The following is a 24,369-nucleotide window of genomic DNA, read 5'->3' as shown; positions in this document are numbered from 1 at the left end:
CCGAAGAGGAAGCGTAAGCGGTACTAAACACAGCCATGCTTGGCTTTGAAGCAACATATGGTCATTATTGAATAACGAGTTGAGGGCCTTTAAGAAGTGAAACTTAAGAAAATAAATGTTTGAAATATTAAGTTTTTTAATTATGTAATCTATTTTGATTATAGCTATTATAATATCTAGTCATTTGGAGGACTTCTAGAGCTGAAGTACTGAATCCTTTTTGGACTTTTAATAAATTTGAGTTATTTTTCTTTTGGTTTCTCACTTTTCTAACAACTTTTATCTAACCTACTAAATTTGAATTATTGAAATTGATTTTAATTGTTATATTAGTAAAATATTAACATATGTGGAAACTGGGTTCATGGGAAGACAGATTGTTGCCTGTTTCACATTTAATTGAATACAAATATCACTACTTTAAATAAAGCGTCCAAAACTGAGAAACAGTGGATTCCAATTGATTCTCCCGATTATGGGCATTACATCAATAAAATACTATCTATTTATGGGCATTTTACTCTGAATCATTACATTTATGGGCATTACATAAATGTTTGTAACTAAAATTGAAAAACTGTTACACTAATATTTTTACGAAAGGGAAACTGGGTGTCCTGTATTTAATATAAACTGATTTTTGTGAAAGTAAAAAACATATTGCCCATAACATACCTGCTCTTTATGATTTTTTTACATTACATCAACAAAATACTAGCTATTTATGGGTATTTTACTCTGAATCATTACATTTATGTAAAATACATAAATGTTTGTAACTAAAATTGAAAAAGTGTTACACTAATATTTTTACGAAAAGGAAACTAGTAAATTTTGTATTTAACAAATTTTAAATATGTGAAAGTAAAAAAGTTTTTGCCCATAACATACCAGCTCTTTATGAGTTTTTTTGCATTACATCAACAAAATACTAGCTATTTATGGGCATTTTACTCTGAATCATTATATTTATGTAAAATACATAAATGTTTGTAACTAAAATTGAAAAGTGTTATACTTATATTTTAACGAAAGGCAAACTGGTAGATTTTGTATTTAACAAATTTTAAATATGTGAAAGTAAAAAAGATTGCGCCCATAGCATACCAACTCTTTATGGATTTTTTGCATTACATCAATAAAATACTAGTTATTTATGGACATTTTACTCTGAATCATTACATTTATGTAAAATACACAAATGTATGTAACTAAAATTGAAAAAGTATTACACTTATATTTTTACGAAAGGGACACGGGTGGAATTTGTATTTAACATAAATTAAATATGTTAAAGTAACATTACAGGTGATTTTATTAGTTACTTAATTTGTTGGCAAGAAACGAGGTTTCTTTTGCAAAATTTGTTCATTAGATTTTTCCAAATAATTGGGGTATAAAGGTAAATTTTTACAATCTTTTGCTAGCAATAGGCCCTAATTTCCTCCTAGGCAGTGACCAAGCTAAGATCTTTTTCTTGGGGGGGGAGGGGCCAAAATGATTGACAAACAAAATTATTTTAATATGTTATGTTCAAAATAATTTTCATCTATTTAAATATATGGCATCCTAAAATATCAAATATTAACTTTAATTATAAAGCTATGTCTGTTTAACAAATATGTAGTATAGTCATAACTAAAATTAAGACAAGAAATAACATATGATTAAATATCTTATACGAAAAAATGGACTTTTCATCCTCAAAGTTTGGGTGGTTGGTCAATTTCATCCTCAAAGTTTCACCTCAAACACATTGCATCTTCAAAGTTCCGTAATTTTGGCAAATTAAGGACAATTGACGGGAAATGAAGAATTGATCGTTAGAACCAACGATTTTACCCATAAATGGTACTCTGTTCTTATAATGGAGGAAAGTCATAAAGAACTAGTGTTTCATTGGAGAACGAGTTTATTTTTATTTTATCCGATAAATAAATTTGTTTATGAAAAAATGGGTACTCTGTTCTTATAATAGAGGAAAGTCATAAAGAGCTGGTGTTTTATTGAAAAATGGATTTATTTTTATTTTATCCGATAAATAAATTTGTTTATGGAAAAATGGGTACTTTGTTCTTATAATGAAGAAAAACCATAAAGAGTTGGTTTTTTTATTGAAAAATGGATTTATTTTTATTTTATCTGATAAATAAATTTATTTATGGAAAAATGGGTACTCCGTTTTTATAATGGAGGAAAGTAATAAAGAACTGGTGTTTTATTGGAAAACGAGTATATTTTTATTTTATCCGATAAATAAATTTGTTTATGGGAAAATGGTAATCTGTTATTATAATGGATGAAAGCCATAAAGAGCTGGTCTTTTATTGAAAAATGAATTTATTTTTATTTTATCAGATAAATTAATTTATTTATAAAAAAATTGGTACTCTATTCTTATAATGGAGGAAAGTTATAAAGAACTGGTCTTTTATGGGAAAGTGATACTTTATAGAAAGTGGTCGCGATTTGGTTTATGAAATTATCCCAAATAAAAATTTAGAATAAATTTGTTTGTTTTGAAAGTTGTATAACGGTCATTAAAACTCCAGAGATTGGCAAAAAATTTTTGGGATTGCAGAAAGGCAAAGGGAAGAAGGAGAAGAATGGAGCTTTTCGTCCGTTGCAATTGTTCCGTTAAAAATGGCTCCATTCGGTTTTATCCATTTTTGTTAGGTAAAACCGTTGGTTCTAACGATCAATTCTTCATTTCCCGTCAATTGTCCCTAATTGGCCAAAATTACGGAACATTGAGGATGCCTTTCTGCAACCCCAAAATTTTTTTGCCAATAATTCAAGGGAGAAAAAAGTGTATTACTATAGTTTAAGGGGTAAACTGCAATTAAATATATAGTTAGTCATGATTTTATTGCATTTAACCCCAACAATTAACGTTAGGCATAGTGTATCCTGGTGCAAAAACTTCAATTATTATAAGCACTGGTTATGACATACCGAATGGGTGTGGTAATAATAAAAAATTAGTTTAAATGTCAAGCATACAAAGGTACTTGAAAATACTTTCACATCAGTGCTTAATAAATAGTTGGCAGTTTGTTTTACGGTAACCAATTTTGTTTCCAAAACTTTTAATAAATGAAACTAATTTTGTCTCCAAAACTTTTAATAAATGAAAATTAAAGAATAGGAAACACTAGATAGATATGGCTTTGCAAAAACTTTGATATAATTATTGTGTATACGAATTCAAATTCATTTGCTTATTAATGAATTTGAATTTACGTCTAATTGAATTAATTATAAATAGGCAGTCGAAATCTGTCCATTTAATAGCCACTAATTAATTGGTTTTATTTAGCTACCCATTTCAAACTAATAAAATCACATATCCATTTGGATTAACATGGTGAATAAGAGAGCAATGAAAAATAGAAAAATGTCGAGGGGAAGTGCTGCATGAACAGAGAATGTAGAAGGGAAGGGAAATAATGTTGTGCTTTGCTAGCAAATAATAATAGTAATTCTATTACTATTATTATTATATTAAAGGTAAATCCGCCAACCGCACATATAATTTAGGTATTCAGGCAAAATCTTAGAAATAGCTTTATTCAGGCAAAATATGCTCCAACTGCACAAAAAAATGGCCCATTACACCAAAAATTATTTTTATTATTAAACAAATTCAACTCACATACATGTATAAGGAATATTTATGGAATAAACAATTAAGAGATATTATTATACTCCCATTTTTTCACTTCACTTCCCCATGTAAAGTAATTTTTTTAATGTTAGTAAACTTCGTTGGAATTAAATTTGTAATATAAACCTTAGAGTTTTTGAAATTTTGTATAGTTTTGCAAATATTAGGGAAGGCCGTGTGAATATATCAAAAACCTATAGGAGGTTTCTACAATTATGTCTAATTTTATAATTAACCAAAGCAAAAGGCAAGCAAATGCATGTAATATTTTACTTCAAGTAATAACAAGTTTAATTCAAGTAATAGTAAGTTTTTATACATAAATAGTAATTATTACTGATAACATAGCAAATTTGATTAATAATCAAGATTTACTGATTTATGGGACACATGTACTATTTTACTTTAAAACTTATCTCAAACTAGTATTAGGAAGTTTATTTGAAATAACGATAAGATGTTTTATCAATAATTAAAGGTTAGTACCTTAGTTAATAAGTAATCATAATATACTCGTATAATACATGATTATAGGTATAATTTAAATTTTTTTTGCACTTATTTATTTTTAAATACTATGAAAAATAGTATGAACTAAACCTACTCTCCAAAAAGTAAATTTCGGATATAGAGTAGTAATTTATTTTTAAAAAAATTAAGTTGCATATTTATTCCAATTTATGCATGAAAATACATCGATCGGTGCTCTCTGGATGCGTCCAAACTCCAGTGAATGTCTTTAAACTAAATTCTAATTAAAGTAGTATCCAAGATAAAAAATACTACTCGTATAAAAAAAATCAATATAATTTCGCTAATAACAATTAAATTTGAAGTTTTAAAATATGCGTAAATAGTAATTTAGTATAAAAATATAATTAGTATGAAGAGTATAATTGGCATAAATAAGTGTATTCAGTAAGTCAATATTGTAAACCTCCCCTGAGGTTTCTCTTCATTTCGCTTGACACCCCTAAAGTTCTAAAAATATCACTAACCTACCTTATTTTTGTTGTTTGTATAGCAAGATTTTTAAATATCCTAACTACCCTTTTGCTCGTTAGATAGGAATATTCGTAAACCACTTTGTTTATTTGAAAAAAGCTATCATTATTTACATGGTATTTCTTTTGTATTACTACTACATCATAATGCTATAAATCACGGATAAAACTAAAAATTTGAAAAGTAAAAATGAAATTTGAAAACAAATACACTTGTATAGTCATACCTCATTTGATCACAATCACAAAAACTACAAGAAAAACAAAATTCTATTTATTATAATTTAGAAATACATTATTGCATAGTTATCCATTATTCCAGGTTCAAGTGCACAACAGTTTACATTGACATTTGCAAGTCTAATTGTATATATGAATTTACCATATATATATATATATATATAGACATACATATGTATATATATAATTATATAGTTTGAAAATGTATGTATGTATACACATTGTAAAAAAAAGTAAGAAATTTAGAGAATGAAAGAAAGATTTAAAATTTAAATATGATGATAATATTTGAGAATTCTTCACTTTTGATATTGACATATTAAACTACTATCACGAAAAATGAAATTTTACTCAGGGGAGTCCAATGATATTTCAGATAACGTCATCCGAGGCTCTACAAAGTTATCCAATTCACAATATATTTATATAAAGACATACATATCCATATATCTATATATATATGTATAAATGTATATTTTTAAAATGTATGTATGTGTATACACGTTCTAAAAAAGGTAGGAAATTTATATGTAAATGAAAAAAATTTAAAATTTAAATATGAGAGTATTATTAGAGAATTTTTCACCATTGATATTGGCATATTAAACTGCTGTCACGAGAAACGAAATTATACTCAGTGGAGTCCAATGATATTTCGAAAATATCACTCATCCGAGCTTGTACAAAGTTATCCCATTCACAAAAGTATATATATAGACATACATGCTAGGATATATACAAATATATATTTTTGAAGCATTTATTTTAGCCGCCAACTCCATAACGAATATGTTTTTCGTGGTAATTCCTGTTTATTTTATATGCGTACAGTGTTTAGTTTCTCCGTCAAGCTTGGCGCCTTTTTCAATGCCCTTAGTTTCGCTCGCGGCCCTCTGCCTTTGGCAGTTGATTATTTTAGGCACTCCACCTTTCCCATTTATGCTTTCAAATGCCCCCAACTTTTCATATGACCCTTCCACTCAACTTCAACACCCAACCGCTGTTCAAGTTCTAGGTTATAAAATGCCTTTACTCGTGTCCATCCAAGACACATTTCCTATCATCTGTGGCCACAATCGCTTGCCCCGTCTTTTCCCTTACCTTTCCACACCTCTTTTTTGACCAATAAACATACCACAGCAATATCCAACCAACCATCATCTTTTGCTAGTGAATTCCATCCATTAGAGAAAATATAAATCAATCTCGTCCAAGATGGCAGACGCAATCCTATCCTTTGCAGTAGAGAATATAGGCAAATTGATTATTGAAGAAGGAAACTTTGGCGTTAGCGAGCAAGTTAGACTCCTCCGTGACGATCTCGAACGGATAAAAATATTCTTAAGATAAGCAGATACGAAACAGTCTGCAAGGGACACTGTACACCAGTGGGTTCCGCAATTTAGAGCCGTCGCTTATGAAGCAAGTGATTTGGTTGAAGATTATGCTTTGAGGCTTTCAATTTCAAGCAACAGAGGCTTTACAAGTACTCTAAAGAGGATGGCTTGTATCGCCACAGAAGGTTACACCCATCATGATTTGGGTGTAGAGATTCAAAGTCTGAGAACTAGGATCTCTAATCTCACCAAAAATTTTGGCGAGTATGGGCATGTAATGGCCAGAGTGGAGGAAGGGGAGTCGAGTGCTCCATCCAGGCAACAACAATTAAGGCACACTTACTCCTTTGTGGCCGACGAGGATGTGGTTGAATTGCCTAATGATGTTCAGGTGCTGGTTAAATATTTGCTGAATGAGGTGGCAGAGCACAAAATAAGCGTGGCTTCGATTTTCGGCATGGGTGGTATAGGCAAAACGACTCTTGCTAGAAAGGTATATCACCATGGAAGATTGCAGGATTATTTTAAAGGTTTTGCTTGGGTTTGTGTGTCACAACAATGGCAACCAAAAGATCTCTTGTAATGCATTCTACTCAAGCCTATACCTGAACAGAGCAATCAGATAATGACGAGCAAAGAAGATGAGCTGGCAAGGCTGCTTCAACAGCACTTGCGAGCTAGGAGATGTTTGATAGTCCTCGACGACATTTGGTCAACAGAAGCTTGGGATTGCCTAAAAGACGCAATCCCAGTTTCGGAGCATGGATCCAAAATTTTGCTCACAACTCGTAATAGAGATGTGGCAGCACATGTTGATCCAAATGGTTATCACCGTCAACTGTATTGTTTGACCAAGGAAGAAAGTTGGGAATTGCTACGAAAGAAATCATTGTGGGCGAGTAATGGTGCAGGTAAAAATTTTAAATTTTCTCCTTTATTCACATTAAATGCATTTCACGTAGAAGGATATGTGTATTTGTGTGTGTGTTTGTGTGAGACTGAGGGTCCGTTTGTTTCAGTGTAAAATTTTTTCCCAAGGAAAATATTTTCAGTGAAAATCATCTTCATAGGCAAAAAAATTATTTCCGTTCATTTTCAGATGTTTGGTGCACTTTTGAAAAATAGACCTTGAAGACAAAAACCCACAAAGAATGTTCCCCTCAAAGATTCGTCAGTTTCCTTCCGCCAACGACCAGAACTCCCATCCACACCTATATCAATTCTTCACCCCAATCCAAATACTTCAAATTCCAAAAAATTAGATAATGCTCCATGATCAAGAAATCCATAGTATTGCAAACCCATTACCATTACAGATCATACCGATTACCTAATCACTATGTCAATGGAAATTGCATAAAAAATGAGATCCTTATCATTGGCAGAGTTCTATCAAATGAAGCACTTTACTGATGCTTACAAACAGTACTAAGAAAGATAAGGAAGATGGGGAGGTGTCTTGTGGTGGTGGTGGGGGAGGTGGCTGTGGGTCTAGGTTAGGCACAATAGATAATTTTCAATCATGATCTGAAAATTTTCGATTTAGTAAAGGATCATGAGACTGATAAGCTCTCAAATTTTTTCCTGTTAAAGGGATCGTGAGGTTGATGAGCCCTAAGAGTTTATTGGAAAATAACTTCAGTACAACAAATGTGGAAGTCATTTTACTCCTGATTGCGTAAAAGATTTTCCATGGGAAAAAATTTTCCCAATCTTTTTGGCTGCCAAACACCAGAATTTCTTGAAAATATTTCTGGAAAATATTTTCAGTCCAAACAAACAGACCCTGATAGTCCTACAATTTCATCCTCATGGCAAATAATTTTAAGTACATTTTTGACTTGCTAACCAAGACATATAAGACATATTTCTTGTATATCAGTGCCAATTTTTTTGATAGCCTTTCTGAAATTTTTAACAATTGAAATACTACAATGGAAACATAAATCCTTTTGTATTGTCACCATTTACTTAAACGGACTTGTTCAGTTAACAGACTGTCAAGGTTTGTGTATAATTGTTCAATGATAACATGATGCTAATGAATGATAGATGCGTCGTAGTTGATATTAATTTAGTTTGTTTAATGCTACACAGGTTGTGAAGATTTGGACAAGATGGAAGAGTTCGGGAAGAAAATGTTGCAATATTGTGGGGGTCTTCCATTGGCCGTGGTGGTTCTAGGTGGAATTTTTAGAACTAAAAAAACACTCTGGCAATGGAATGAAGTGCATGAGAATATCAAATCCTATCTGGCTAGGGGAGAAAAAATTGGAAAAGAAGGAAAGGTGCCAAAGATTTTAGCTTATAGTTACTATGACCTCCCTTGGCAACTAAAACCATGTTTCCTTTACTTGGGTAAATTTAGGGAAGATTCCGACATTGGAGTAGAGAGTTTGTATCAGATGTGGATAGGAGAAGGTATGATATTTGAGAATGATAGAAGGGAGCAAGAAACAATGATGGATGTTGCAGAGCGTTACTTGGAAGAATTAGCAAACAGATGCATGGTTGAGATTAAGTACAGGAGGAGGGGAAGCGTGCAGTGACAAGGTTGGAGTCATGTCGGCTTCATGATCTTATGAGAGATTTGTGCTTAGCCAAGGCAAAAGATGAGAATTTGTACAAGGTGGTCAATCGAAGTACTTCACGAGATTCTCCTCCTGCAGTTGTAGCACCGTATGGTTTAGTCCTTCGTTTGCTTCCAAGAGATGGAGCTATCTCTAAATACAACTTTCTGCCAAAAGAACAAATTAAGCATCTTCGCTCATTCTTGTGTGATTCGTTGGTGTCCCAAGTTAAGAATTTGAAGATGCTCAGAGTTTTGGCAATTTTATACTTCGATATGGCCTCCCAAAATTGTTTTCGCAAATCACCTCTAAGATATGTCGGCAATCTTATCCATTTGAGATATTTGAGATTGAGGGGTGAGGGTATAAACTTGCCATATTCCTTGGGCAATTTAAAGTGTTTGGAAACTCTCGATTTATCTGGTAGTTCTTCTTCTTGTAGAATACCGAACGTGCTTTGGAAATTGGAACGTTTGAGATATCTTTATCTTCCAGACTGAAGGTGGTGGGACGCTTACCCTAAGCTGCGGTTAAGCAAGCAGCTGGAGATACTTGAATCATTCGATAACAGGTTTTGCTATCCTAAAGAAGTATGCAAATTATGGAATCTCAGAGCTTTCAAAGCAATAGTGTATAAAAATCTTGGGGACCTGGAACACATCATCAATCAAACTTGGATTGCATACGCATTAGCTCACTTAGAATCGTTGACTTTGATTTTGGCAGCAACAGGGGTTTGGATGTTCTTTCAAGGGTGTTGTTTAGTAGGAATATTCATGAATTACAGATCAGCGATAGTTTATGCAAGAAATTACCGGATTTCCAATCCCATGTGTTTCCTGATCCTGCAAGACTTACTCGATTAGAGCTGTATTATACTTATATTGAGGAAGACCCAATAGGAACACTAGAGAAGCTTCCTAAACTGAGAATACTAGAACACTAGAGAAGCTTCCTAAACTGAGAATACTAGAACTTGGGTCATATTCTTTTCTGGGCCAAGAAATGATCTGCCACTCAATGGGATTTCCCCAACTAAAACATCTTGGGCTTCATCGTTTGTGTAATTTACTGCAGTGGACAGTGGAAGAAGGGGCCCTGCCTAAGCTCTCAAGTTTATGGATTGGGGTGTGTGAAGAATTGGAAATGATTCCAGATGGGTTGATATATGTAACCACTCTAAAAGAGTTCAACAACAGAGTTATGAGAGAGAATGGTCAACAAGGAGCAGATTATGATAAAATAAGCCATGTGCCTTTGGTTAATATCCGCAGGTACTCTTTTTTTCCTTTTACCTTTTCCTTCTCCAATTTTTCTCCTTTTAATATTCAATCTACGGTTCTTGAAATTCCCTTTTTCTTAGCAATCTCAATTTTGATAAGCTTCACCAACATCATTCAATATTTTCTTTTGTCTTTTTAATGACTATTGCATTTTTTATAACTTTTTTTCCCTCTTCGGAAGAAACAGGATCATAGTATTTGCTCTGTGAGATGCTTTTTAATCCAAATATTTATTTTTGTTTATCTAAGACATCATCTAATGCAATTCTTTTTCATGACCAGTTAACGAATTTTGGTGAAGAGGGAGTAAGCTCATATTTGAATGCATTGTGTTCCATCCTGTAAGGTAAAATCAAAAGATTTTGCTTATTTCCTCATCTGTGGAATTGGATTGACATAATCTCTCACGAATTAAATTTAGTGGATAAGTATGTGTCACCGTCGTATAATGTGACAGAATGTTGCATGGCATAAAAAGTGCCTATCAACTGCTTAAACTATTTGTTCTTTCCATTTAATTGTTTTAGATTACCATCCCTATTTAACCAAATATCTTTGATTAAACTTAAATCTGTTTAGATAGAGAAGGATCAGGTTCCCTTCAAGTCTTATTGATATCAAAACCAACAATAAGAACTCGCGTTAATTCAATCAAGACTATGTACTTTAATTTCTAGTACAAATGGCATGACATGTTTGTTGAGTGATAATGCACTTTGATTCCTAGCCACCAAGTCGACTAGGGCTAGGTAGAGTTAGGATCTTTTTTCACTTGGAAAGTTATTGGATTTTTTTTACATAATTTAATACACACACGTAACTTTTTATATGTATAAATTTATTCATTTAGACCAATTCCTGTATATAAATATACATCAAACATTGAAAGAAATATAATAACCATACAATCGTATTAATCCTACCCCAATCCCCCGTTGAACTACAAAGTTAGTGTTTCAAAGTGGTACAGTCTAGTTATCTATTATAGAATTTTATGAGACTACGTATTAATATGGGGAGAAGAAACATAGGATTCTCTTGCCCAAGTGTCACTTAAGTTCTCCCTTAGATATGTTTTTATGCATATCAATTTGTCATTTTACTCTTTCTTTATTCTCTGTTTTTTCTCAAAACATTTTTAGTTGTCACTCCTATTTTCCTAATATATATATATATATATATATATATATATATTTATACTTGTTTTGCAGTAAATGAAGCAGTTGATCAACCCCCACCTTGAAGTGATCCTCTCATTGCGTAATTATAGCTATACTATTACTTCTTTTTTTTTTTTACCGGATTGCTACATTTGGGTTGAGTCCTTTTTTTTTTGTGTGACTTTTTGCCATAATGCTGCTGAGTTAACATTTTACTCCATTCACAACTGTCTTGTAAGAAAAAAAAAATTACCATGACTTGCTTTTCTCCCTCTCACATCAAATTACTGATGTTAATGGAAAAACTAAAATTTCTCCTAAGCTTCTTTTGGCCAAAGATGTTGAAATGAAGGATGATGAAAATAAAAAGAAAAGAGAAGCATTAAGTGTCTTGTCTTTTAAAGTTGCCGAGGAAGTCCTTGTTTAGTAGATCTCATAAAATACAGGTTTTGGATTCAAAACCTGACATGATTTAATAGGTCTATCAACCTCATATCAGCCCCACAACACTAACATGGATGTAACCGGAGTTGTAGGCTAGAGTAAAACCTAATTCAAGTAGTGAGTAATATGTTATGCGATAAACTAATCGTGAGTTATTGTAGTGACATGACAAAATTTTGGCCCGAAAGGAATCCATCTTCAATAAATACAGAAGTAACTGTTCCCAAGTGTTAAATCAAACAAAGGCAAAGAGGGGCTGGTGGAGTAACATTGCTCAAGCATTTGATGGATTCTTGATGACTTCCCAGTGGATCCTCTATTTGCTTAATTGAATTGGTAGTGTTTTTGTTATATGAACTCACTTTTGTGCACTGCTACATTTTAGTGAGTTGTTTTTGCTTATTCTCATGCTGTGTTTTGACAACGTTTGTGAGTAGAAATACAACTGTCTTCGTAACAGTTTTATCCAACTTTCAATTTGTTTTCCAAGCAACTATAAGTTACTACAAAGTTATATTAATCAGTCAAAGTTTCCCTAGGCTGTGCCACGAAAACAGTGAATTGAAAATAGAAAGCAGAAGTGTCAACAACAGCATGAAATCTCAAGCCTTTTTTTTTTTTTTGGGCTTTTTCCGTTGAAATGCATCTCCTAGTTTCTACTCGTTCTTTTATCCACTGCTTCACTGCAAGGGATCATCTACTAGTTCCACGGCTTCACCTCTCCACTCCACAAAACTTATTAGAAATCTCACAGAATCACACTTTTGAAGGTGCAACTTTTCCCTGTGGGCCGCCAACATAACTTTTGACTCTTAGTCATAGCTAGGCTCATAGCTACTCACTTGGTCCCGTGAATGAGGAATTTTTCCGGGATGTTTGCGTGTAATTTGCACGAAGAAGTACATGGTGACGTATTGATATTATTGTTTGTTCAGTGGTGTTTAGATTGTAATTTTCTATCGAAATATTTTTTTATATTTTTTATAAATATATTTTTAAATTATTTTTTCTTGTATCAAATTGTTTTTGTTCAGAAACTGAAATAAACACACATGCCCTATAATTAGACTAAACACACCGGAGTTAACAGTTAAATCGGCTCAAGAAGAGCAATCTAAGCGGGACCTATAAGAAATATCCATCCAACCAATTGGTTCTTGTATCAAATTATTACGGTATATTTTTTAAAAAAAAATTAAAAATAACGATTCAAAATGGGATTTTAACTTCTAACTTTGCAGTTTCACGTTTGAACAACTGGGCCCTATCTTTCATGCAAAGCAGTGAAGCTTATAGATACAAATATTATTTTAGGTGAAAGATACACATAAATATGGGACCTCAATTGACTGAATCAATTGGTGAATTTAAATTAGATAAGATAAAATCCTGTATACACTTTATAAAAAAGAGAATGACAAAAAAAAAAAAAAAAGATCGAGATGGCTTATAGTAATTACTGGCTAATTAACTAGGTAATAAATTCTATTATCATTAAAAAAAAAGGGCTTTAGTGAAAAACTGAGGGTTGAATTTTGATAAGATTTGACCCCTTTTTGCCCAACTATGGTCCCTATCCTATAAGTATAGTTGGGTGGCATATAAAGCTCCATGAATCGAACAATCAAAATTGTTCCAACCCATGAAAAAAGTGGAGCCGTTCCCTAAGCAACTAGTGACTTTAAGGGTATTATTTTCAACTGCAAGATGTGAACAATATTGGAGGAGCCAGGACCCTAAATTAGAGAGCGCAATATGGGAGTATCATTTTTCGACATAATAACACTGTTTGATACACATTTTTGTTACATGTATCGTTAAATCTAATTTTGTGACTTTAGTTTAGCAATAAGACCATTCTACTTATTTGAGTTACGAACATAAAAATTTTAGAAAAAAATTTTAAAATTATTTCTTATTAGCCTTAACATACATTTTCCAACATTTTTGTGATCTCAAATAGTTCACATAAAAAAAATTGCTATAGTCAAGTAAAATTTTCAAATAACTTTCAGTGCAAATGGATCAATGGTTATATAACTTAAAGTAGATCCAAGAGTCCAACAAAAGATAATTATTATGATATCTTAATAGCTTAGGGGGCAATGCAACTATAAACGGTAATTTTACAAAATCTGGGGGAGGAGGGAGGGCAAATATAATATAATTTAAAATCTTCACAATTTTCCTAAGTCTGTCGTGATCTTTACCAAAGTTAAGGGGTTGTAATTACCCACCTTCAACTATATATGGCTCCGTTGGGTGTGAAAGCCTGGAGTAGCAGAACAAATATTATCCCTCTGGATTACCTATTTACCTTTATCTAAAATTTTTTAAACTCATAAATTCATCCAATTGTGTCATTATTTTTCTCTTGATCTCTAGATTAACATACTAAAAATGGTTTTCTTTTTGTGAATACCTTGGCATTCAATTTTCTCGAAACATTTGAAGAATGAAAAATGAATCAAAATTGTAACAAAATTTGTAAGTATCAATCAGAGGGTGAAACTTAGTCAATTTCACACGAAATTTATATATAACTAATACAACTAATAAAATAGACTATGAATGGTGTTGATTTTTGAAATAATTTTTATATTAATATTGTTGGAGTATAATGAAGAGAAATTCTCTCCAACACTAAGAGCACATGTTAATTCCATCAAGGCTATTTAGTTTTTATTAATTTTTTTGAGCCAACACTATTTAATTTTATTCTCAGTACAGCATTACATATATTTGTCAATGGCAAACACTTGGGTAGACTCTGTCTACATAGATTTAGCGGTTCAAAATTTATCACATCATTTCATTAACTCAAGTATTGGAGATGTGGCAAATTTGGACTATCAAATCTACAAGTTTAGATCTACCCAAATTTTTGCCTTTATCAAGTGGTTATATACTTTCTTTTTTTTTAAAAAAAAAAAGAGGGGCTTCAGCCCCTTATTTTATTAACCCACAAGTAAAAAGTACACGGAGCTCATGAAATGCCGAAGTGCTTACAAAACCTCAACGTCGGAGAAAGGAAAAAAAATCTAACTATATGCTTTTAAAAGCCCTAATGTGCGGAAACAAACGGAGGTCCATTCCAAAAGCAGCACGAACACTTCTTTACTGAATTCGCATCCCCTCAAAAGAATCAAAGAAGCAAGAGCATCAGCTACTGAATTCGATTCCCTAAATACATGAGAAAGATCAACCTGTAAATCGCCAAGGTTCTCAATGTATTAAACAAGGACCACCTTACGGACCATCTCCACGAAGCAGGTGAATCAAAACTGAAGAGTCAGTTTCTGCAAGAAAAGGGCGATAACCCTGATTCCATTCTTACTTACATTATATACTCTGATTCCATTCTCACTTACATTATATCAAGTGGCTATCTATTCTTGAATTTTGTGAGGCTACATAATTTGGGCAAAACAAACATGGGGTTGGTTTGGAAATTTTTTTTTTCAAATATTATTCTACTTGTATTATAAACATAATTTTCAATCACCTTTTTATCTCATACATATCATATCACAAAAAATACTAAGTATTTAGTTAAATAATTTTACAAACAATCTCCTATCCAAATGCACCCATAGATACTCGTTGGTGAAGTACATCCTCAAACCTTTTTGTATGCGTATTATGTCCTTTTTTAAATCTTACTTTGTTCTCTTCTTTTTTCTTCTTTTTTTTTTTACGTCTTTTTGTTTTTTTCCTTCAGGCTTTTTACTTGTGACTCTTAATATAAACTTAATGTTCATACTTGTTTTGCACAAAGGGAACGCTATTGAAAGAGTATCCACCCGCAATACAGAGAGATGCCGTGATGGATTAATTGAAATGCTGAAGTAGTTGATGAACCCTGACATGCAAGACAATCCTCCCTCCTGTTGCCTAATTAAAGATAATGTTATAATGATTGAAGAGGCGATTTTTGGCGGGTAGTTGGACCGACCTAAATCAGACCTCTCTGGGTTGAGGTGAGGTGTATCCTCGTGGCCGAAGTGGATGGCGGGGCTTCTCCCCTGGTATCACTCCGACGATTAAGTTAGTATGAGAACGAGAAAGATAATAGTATATGAGAATGAACAGTGTGTCTTACTTGTTGGGAGTGTGTAGGGTATTTATAGAGTGAGAGTGGAAGGCAGGACGGAGGTCTTATGCCGGTGGGACCCATGTCCTGCCATTACGGCTCTGCTCCCTGTCAGATGGCCTGACTCTGACACTGTAGCCGCCCGGACAGGGTGACGAGGAGTCCTTTGCAGTAGCCATTAAGTGCAACAGTGCTTTTCAGATAAAGCACACTGAGCCCGGGTGATGTCAGGTGTCCTGACATCATCAGCGTGCAGCTGAGGTGGAGGTGCCGAGATCACCTACCCGGTAGACTAGGGATTTAGCCGAGCTTAGGGGATAACCCCGAGACGCGGACGAGCTCTGATGAGGGACGAGGTGAGTTCACCTCGGGCATGCGGGATGGCCGAGGTGAGCCTCCTCAATAAGCCCCCCAAGCATCGGGAGCTCCGGGCTAGGGAGGTTCCGAGGCTTCCTTGTGCCGAAGTCGTAGAAAGTCGGAGTCCCGAAACTGCTCCGAGAAATGCGGGGACGTGACACGTGGGCAGGTCAGCTGATAGGACGTGGTCACTGGTAACCGTCGCGTCGTGAAGTAGTGGGACGTTTCGTGCAGAGGGTGTCAGCTGAAAGGACGGGGCATTAATGAGGAGAGAGGGAGGCACGGCGTTTTGAATTCGAACGTGGCCGTCCTTTCGCATTCTTGCCGCCTCTTCGGATTCTCCTGGGGCCCCTATAAATAGGGGGTCCCTTTTCACCAGCTCCCCACACTTTTTCCTCTTTTGCTGAAACTTGCCAACTTTGCGGGTGTTGCCGAGGTCAGCCTTCCCAGCCGAGATCACTGCCGAGGTCATCAACTTCGTCCAGTTCCGTAGACAACAGTAAGTATCATTTTTTCATTTCGTCTTACACACATGGCCAAAACGGCTAAGACCCATAGAGAGACCGTGACTCCGAGCTATCGGACCGAGGTGAGGCCGGATCCTGAAGAAGAAGCGACGACGTCCAGCTCGGATGGGTCGACGCCGAGCTCTGGGGAAGGATCCACCGAGGAGGCCCGCGAGGAGGTTGACGTCGAGTTGGAGTCATCCGAGATGAGCGAGGGTGGCTCCGAAGTGGCCTATGATGAGGAGCTCGGTGTCGAGATACCACACGACGAGGACGCACTGGAGCCTGTCGCTCCCGAAGATACATCCAACATCGACTTCGGCAAGATGCCGAAGTTTAGAAGTCGCATCGGAAGGGATAGGGCCGTGAAGGTGATAAACAATTACCCTTTCCGGTCGGGGTACGAGATCACACCGCCCGGGGTGGATGACTCAGCCGAGAAGCCCCCCATTGGCATGGTGGCCATCTATGTCCAACAGTTGGAGGCCGGGCTGAGGATGCCCACGTCGAGGTTCTTCAGGGACTTACTTCGTCACTTCGGCGTGAGGATTACCCAACTCACCCCGAACGCGATCCGCATCATTATTGGGTTCGAGATGCTGTGCCGACATCTGGAGGTGACTCCGTCTGTCGACCTCTTCCGCCGATGCTATACCCTCAAGGCGCACGGGACGGACAAGGGATGGTTTTATGTTGGCAATCGGAACAATGCCATTCCGAAGTTGGTGGTCGGCGCTCCCAGCTCAATCAAGAATTGGAAGCGTGACTACTTCTTTGTGTCCGAAGTGGACTTCCCCAGGGGCTTTTGGTGGAGGCCAATCAAAGCGAAGGCCGATCCCTCTGCTGGGGATGCCAAGGAGGAGGACTTCCAGAAGCTGATGGGGTCGGGACTTCGGATATACAGTCTGGACTACCCCGAAGCCGTGCTGGTTGACGGGGGAATTAGCCGAGCTTTGATTCCTCCTGACAAGACTCCCTTCACCTCCACTAAACTTAAGATACCTTGTAATTTTCTTTCATAGCTTTGATTTCACTTCGGTTAAGGCATATGATAATATTTGCTCTTTGTGCAGTGACCAAATTGTCCGACATCATCACGTCGAGCTCAGGTGCCGAAGTGGCAAAGAGGTCGAAGAGGAAGAGTTCCGGCGAGACATCGGCGCCCCCGCCCAAGAAGAAAACACAAGGGCAGCCTCCCAAGACGTCGGCCAAGGAGACCACCCCCACCACGGCAGCTCAGAGCAGTTCGGCTGCTGCTGCCGCAGGGTCCACTTCGGTACCAGAGGGGGTGCCACTAGGGGTGACCACGGCACTTCCACCTCAACATGGCCGAGGCAAACAGCTGAAATCTCCGGTCAACGCGGTGACGGCGACTTCGCTCTGGAACCGGTACCATAGCCCCCCAGTGTTTTCTGGGAAGGATAAGTCTCACTCCGGCGAGCAGTGGTGTCCGGATTGGTCGCTCAAGGTCAACGACCGATGCTCGAATCCTCGGGTCGCCCAAGACCTGGTGATGCAGTCTACTCTGCCAAGAGACTTGGATTTCACAAGGAAGCTGACCCCGGCCGAGATGCTCCAAAGCGTTATGGTGACCACGGCCTCCAACACAGCCTTTGTGGCCGAGATGGCACATCGGTACTGCGAGTTGCTCGAGGAGCAGGACACCGGCAAGCTGCAAGATCAGATTGCCAAGTTGAAGAAGAAGCTGGTGGTGTCTGAGTCTGAGAAATCCGAGCTTCAGAGGCAGCTCAAGGAGGCCGAGGCTAAAGGGGAGGAGGCCGAGATCACAACCAATAGTCTGAGATCCGCTCTTGAGGAAGAGCAGAAGAGGGCCGAGGAGGCGAAGAAGAATCACGAACAATCCCTTGATAGCGCGAGGACCTCGGCCGTCGAGGATTTCCGGAGGTCCGAGACCTTCATTGGGGATCTCGGCCAGCTGACAAGGCCATCCTTCATGCTGGGCTTCACTTCGGCCATAGACCAGGCCGCAGCTCATCTGCCCTCCGAGGCTTTGGAGTCCTTGAGGAACAGTGCTCACTATAACGAGGACTCCACGGAGCTGTGCGATCGGATGGCCGAAGGCATCCGAGCCGGGAGGAACCTGGCCGAGGTTCAAGACGAGTTCAACAAATGGCTGTCTGAACTCGACGAAGCGTTCGAGGAGGAAAGAGGAGAAGAAGCCAATGTAGGCCTCGGCGAAGGGACGGGTGAAGTGCCTGGAGGGAACATCGGCGAAGAGCATGGAGAAGAGCTTCACCCCGGTGGAGAGGAGGCCGGAGAGAAGGCTGCCCAGGAGGGAGCCGAAAAGGGGAATGGAGCCGAGACAGGGGTCTAGGCTCGTGGGTCTTAAAGGGGTGGCCGAGGTGGAGAGCGCTTAGTAGCACTCCGACCTCGGCCTTGTATTTTTTGTAACGCTCCTTTGTTGAATGAAAGTTTATTTCTTTTCACCTCCGCACTTTAATTTCTTGCTTTGACTTCGTCTGTTTTGACTTCGTCTGTTTTGACTTCATCCCTTGCTTGTCTCTCTTTATTTTTTAATAACGTGAAACCGATGTTGAAAAATAACGTAGGATCCGAAGTCATATCTTGATTAAAAATTCAAGCACAATACATTTTGAGGTTCTCGGCGTGCCAAGACCTCGGCACTAATGAGCCATCTCGGTAGCTCAGTTTACAATATCCCTTGAGGTCAGACTCCACAACTCGGTAAGGGCCTTCCCACTTCGGGCATAGTTTCCCTTGCGGTTCAGCTCGGCTGACTGAGTTTTTCCTCAGAACCAAGTCTCCAGGCTGGAATCGACGGTGCCTGACACGGGCATTGTAGTAGTGTGCCACTGTACTCTTGTAGGAAGCTATCCGGGCTGAGGCGAGGTCCCTTCGCTCATCGACGAGGTCGAGATCCAACTGCCTTTCTTCGTCGTTCACCTCGGCTGCATAGGCTGCGAGCCGAGGGCTGGGGGTAAGGATTTCGGCAGGGATGACAGCCTCGGCTCCGTATGTTAAAGAGAAGGGGGTCTCTTGCGTGGCCGACCTCGGCGTGGTCCGATAAGACCAAAGGACACTAGGGAGTTCTTCGACCCAAGATGTTCCAGCTTGGTGTAGTCGAGTCTTGAGGCCATGCAAGAGAGTTCGGTTGAAGTTTTCTGCTTGGCCGTTGGCCTGGGGGTGGCCTACCGAAGTGAAATGTTGTTTGATGCCAAGGTTTGTGCACCAAGTTTTAAAGGGGTTCTCGGCAAATTGCCTCCCATTATCCGAGATGATCACCTGAGGTATGCCGAAGCGGCAGACGATGCATTTCCAAAAGAATTTTTGTATTGCCAGCCCGGTGATGGTCCTCAGAGGCTCGGCTTCAACCCATTTGGTGAAGTAATCCACCGCGGTTACCAGGAAGGTATGACCCCCGACGGCTCGGGGGAAAAGACCTATGATGTCTGTCCCCCATTGCTCGAATGGCCAGGGTGAAGTGATGGGAACCATGAAGTTTGTGGGCTGGTGATGTTCGGGTGCGTGGACCTGGCAGGAAGGGCAGCCGAGAACGAGGTCCTGGGCGTCTTGCCGAACTGAAGGCCAGAAATATCCAAGAAGCAAAGCCTTCTTGGCTAGCATTCTGTGGCCGACGTGAGCTCCACACAAGCCCTCGTGGATCTCTTGGAGGACGTGGCGTCCTGTCTCGGGAGTGACACACCTCAGCCATGGGCCGATGTAGGAACGTTTGTACAGCTCTCCATCGCGGAGAGCGTACCGAGCCGCCTTGCGTTGTATTTTTCTCGCCTCGGCTCGGTTTTCAGGGAGGACTCCTTGACCTAAGAAAAGGATGAACGGGGTCATCCATGATTCTTCAGAGTGCACGGGGCAGGCCACCTCTTCCACGTATCCTGGTTCACTCAGGACTTCCACTAAGACAGTTTTGTTGAGGTCAGAGAATGACGTAGAAGCCAGCCGGGATAAGGCGTCGGCTCGCTTATTCTGGGAACGGGGTATTCTTTGGATTTCGAAGGACTCGAAGTACGCGGTGAGTTGGTGTACTTTGGAGAGGTATCGTTGCATGGTCTCATCCTTGGCCTCATACTCACCAAGGACTTGGCGTACGACGAGTTGGGAGTCACTGCGGACGTGGATTTGTTGTGCGCCGAGCCTTCGGGCCAGTTGGAGTCCAGCGATTAAGGCCTCGTACTCGGCTTCATTATTGGTGGCTGGGAAGCCAAAGCGGAGGGCGTAAGAGCACACTTCTCCCTGAGGTCCTTCAAGGAGAAGTCCAGCTCCGCTGCCGTCCCCATTAGAGGATCCATCCACATACAATGTCCACAGGGATGGGGTGTTCACCCCGGCAAGGGAAGAGGTGGACTCTGGACCTTCCGTGAAGGTGAGCTCGGCCAAGAAGTCGGCTAAGGCTTGAGCTTTTATGGCGGTGCGCGGCTCATACGACAGGTCGTACTCCCCTAATTCGACGGCCCACTTAGTGAGGCGCCCGGAGGCCTCGGGTCGAACCAGTATCTGTCGGAGAGGCTGGTCGGTCCTGACGGATATGGGATGAGCCAAGAAATAGGGCTTCAGCCGCCGAGCGGCGTGAACTAGCCCCAGCACCAGTTTTTCCACCTGAGTGTATCGGGTCTCCGGTCCGCGGAGAGCTCGGCTGACATAGTAGACGGGCACTTGGGTGCCCTCGTCCCGGATAAGAACAGCGCTGACGGCCTCATCAGCTGCGGAGAGGTAGAGGTAGAGCTTCTCCTCGGGACGAGGTGAAGCGAGAGTGGGTAGGTGATGGAGGTATTGCTTCAGTTTGTCGAAAGCAGCCTGGCACTCTTCCGTCCAGGCAAACTGATCAGCCTTCTTGAGCACCTTAAAGAAGGGCAGAGCTTTCTCAGCTGATTGGGACAGGAAGCGATTCAGCGCGGCCAGGCGTCCATTTAGCCGCTGGACTTCTCGGATGTTCCGAGGTGGGGACATGTCCTGAATGGCTTTCACCTTGTCGGGGTTGGCCTCGATTCCTCGGTGGAAAACCAGATACCCCAAGAATTTTCCCGAGGTGACGCCGAAGACGCACTTCTTGGGATTCAGCTTCATCCTCGAGTCTCGCAGGACACCAAAGACTTCCCTCACGTCTGCTAGAAAGGATGAAGTGGCGAGGCTTTTAACGAGGATGTCATCCACATAGGCCTCCACATTGCGGCCGATCTGATTCTGGAAGAGTCGGTTGATCAGCCTTTGGTAGGTCGCCCCGGCGTTCTTTAGCCCGAAGGGCATGGTAGTGTAACAATAAGTACCTCGGTCGGTATAGAACGCCGTTTTCTCTTGGTCCTCCTCACTCATTCCTATTTGATGATACCCTTTGAAGGCATCTAGGAAGCAGAGGATTTCATACCCCATCGCCGCGTCGACGAGGGCGTCTATCCTCGGCAGAGGATAGCAATCTTTGGGGCAGGCCTTGTTGAGGTCGGTGAAGTCGACACACATTCTCCATCCTCCGGTGTCCTTTTTTACCATGACTGGATTGGACAGCCAGGTGGGATATTGGACCTCGTGGATCATCTTGGCCGGCAAGAGATTGTCGACCTCATCCGATATGGCTTGGCTACGTTCGGGGCCGAAGTGCCTTCGTTTCTGTCGCACAGGTCGGGCCTGCGGGTCAACGTTGAGTTGGTGAGTCATGAGCTCGGGTGTCACTCCGACCACTTCATCCGCAGACCACGCGAAGACGTCTCGGTGGTCTTTGATCAGAGAGATCATTTCTTCTTTCAGGGGTGGGGGGAGTCCCGCCCCTACTTGGACCACTTGGTCAGGTTTCGCTTCATCCACGACCACCAGTTCCACCTCATCCCCGGGCTCCAGCCTGTTGGGCTCTTCTGCCTTCTGAGGGTCGATGCAGTCTATGGAGAGGACCGCTGGCCTCTTTTCTTCTGACCTCGGTGAGGGCCGGGGGGTGACTGCTGCTTGAATGGTGGCGAGGTAGCACTCCCGGGCGGCGCCCACATCGCTGCTTACCTCGGCCACCCCCGCAGATGTTGGGAATTTAAAGCTCAGGTGGTAGGTGGAGTATACGGCTCTCAAGGCATTGAGCGTGGGCCGACCTATCAGCATATTGTAGGGGGAGTCTGCTTTGACCACCGCAAAACTGACAGGCACAGTTCGGCAGCGTGGATGACGCCCGATTGTTACCACCAGGGTCAGCATGCCTTCCGGGTGGACGACGTGTCCCCCGAATCCCACGAGGGGAGTCCTGACAGGAGTGAGTTGCTCCCTGGTCAGTTTCAAACTTTCGAAAGTCCGGTAGTACAAGACGTCTACCGAGCTTCCGGGGTCTACGTAGACCTTTTTGACTACTTAGTTGTTGGTGAGGACTTCAATCACAAGAGCCTCGTGATTGCTGGAGGCCGCAGGAACGGGGTCAGCGGGACCGTAGGTGATGACCTCGGACAGCCGAGAGCTCGGCTCGGCCACCTCCATCTCGGCCTGGCGGTAGGTCCGCTTCCGGGAGTTCTGGCTGTCTCCTCCCGTTGGTCCTCCCGCGATGGTTTTGATCACCCCGGCGATGTTGGGGCCGTAGCCCGGTGAGCCATCGCGTGGGGGCTGCTTGTCCTCCCTACGGTCTTCGGGACCTCGGCAATGCATGTTCGTGTCCCGTCGGTCGTCGCGGCGGGGGCCCCGGTTCTCCCGGTGGGAGACGCTTCGGTTGAAGCCTCCATCCTTGCGGACGAATTGCTTCAGGTATCCCTGCCGGATCAAGTTTTCGATTTCCCGCTTCAGGTCATTGCAGTCTTCAGTCTCGTGCCCTACATCACGGTGGTAGGCACAGTAGAGGTTCGAGTTCCTCTTATCTCTCCTCCCCGGAATTTCGGGAGGGTTGCGGCCGATCTGATTCTGCCTCATCACAGCCAGGACGTGGGTCCGGCTCGAATTGAGGGGCGTCAGCTCGGCGTCCGAGGTGGACGATCTGCCTTTCACGATCCGGTCGAAGACACTTCGGCGGTCTCGGGGTTGGTTTGAAGTGCCACTTGGGCCTGGTTCACCTCGGCCAGTGTCTTTCCTCCTCCGGGGATCTTGCCCCGTACGAGATGCTTGGGCTTCTCGCTTCATGCGATTTACATCTTCACTTCGGATTCCCTGGTCCACTCTTTCCCAGAGCTCCCGGAGTGTACGGGGGTACTGCCGATGGATTTCGGTGTTAAAGATCCCTGCTACTAACCCGTTGGTGAAGGCAGCAATAGTTACCTGCTCGTTCTGGTCAGGTATCTGTACATTCTCCTCGTTGAACCTTTGGGCGTACGAGCGAAGTGACTCGCCCTGACCCTGTTGCAGGTTCAAGAGGTAAGCTGAAGTCTTTGTTATTGGTCGAGACGACACAAAGCGGTGGATGAACCGGTCTATCAGCTCATCCAGGGAGGAAATGCTCCCCGGTTCTAAACTCCAGAACCACTTCCGGGCGGTCCCGTGCAGGAAGATGGGGAAAGCCCGACAGATCACGGCGTCGGGGACGCAGTAGAGTCGGAATGCGGAGATGAAGGCACGGAGGTGATCCTCGGGGTCACCTCGGCCGTCATAGGTGTGCAAATTTGGAAGCTTAAAGTTTGGGGGCACCATCTCCCCATTGATGTCATCAGTGAAGGGCGGAGCCCTCATGTAGTCAGTAGCTAGGCCCCCGGGGCGCCGAGGTGGATCCTCGGCGCGTTTCCCTAGCAGTCCTCGGGAAAATGCCCGGGAGATGGAGGCA

General features: G+C 40.8%; 1 pseudogene; it reads left to right on the top strand.

Moving 5' to 3' along the window:
• The first annotated feature begins 6,014 nt into the window (after positions 1–6,014).
• LOC140021306 (putative disease resistance protein At1g50180) lies at positions 6,015–11,160 on the top strand (annotated as a pseudogene).
• Positions 11,161–24,369: the final 13,209 nt, after the last annotated feature.

The sequence above is a fragment of the Coffea arabica genome, chromosome 11e (assembly GCF_036785885.1).
Source record: "Coffea arabica cultivar ET-39 chromosome 11e, Coffea Arabica ET-39 HiFi, whole genome shotgun sequence".
NCBI lineage: Eukaryota > Viridiplantae > Streptophyta > Magnoliopsida > Gentianales > Rubiaceae > Coffea > Coffea arabica.
This window is presented reverse-complemented; position numbering and strand designations above follow the sequence as displayed.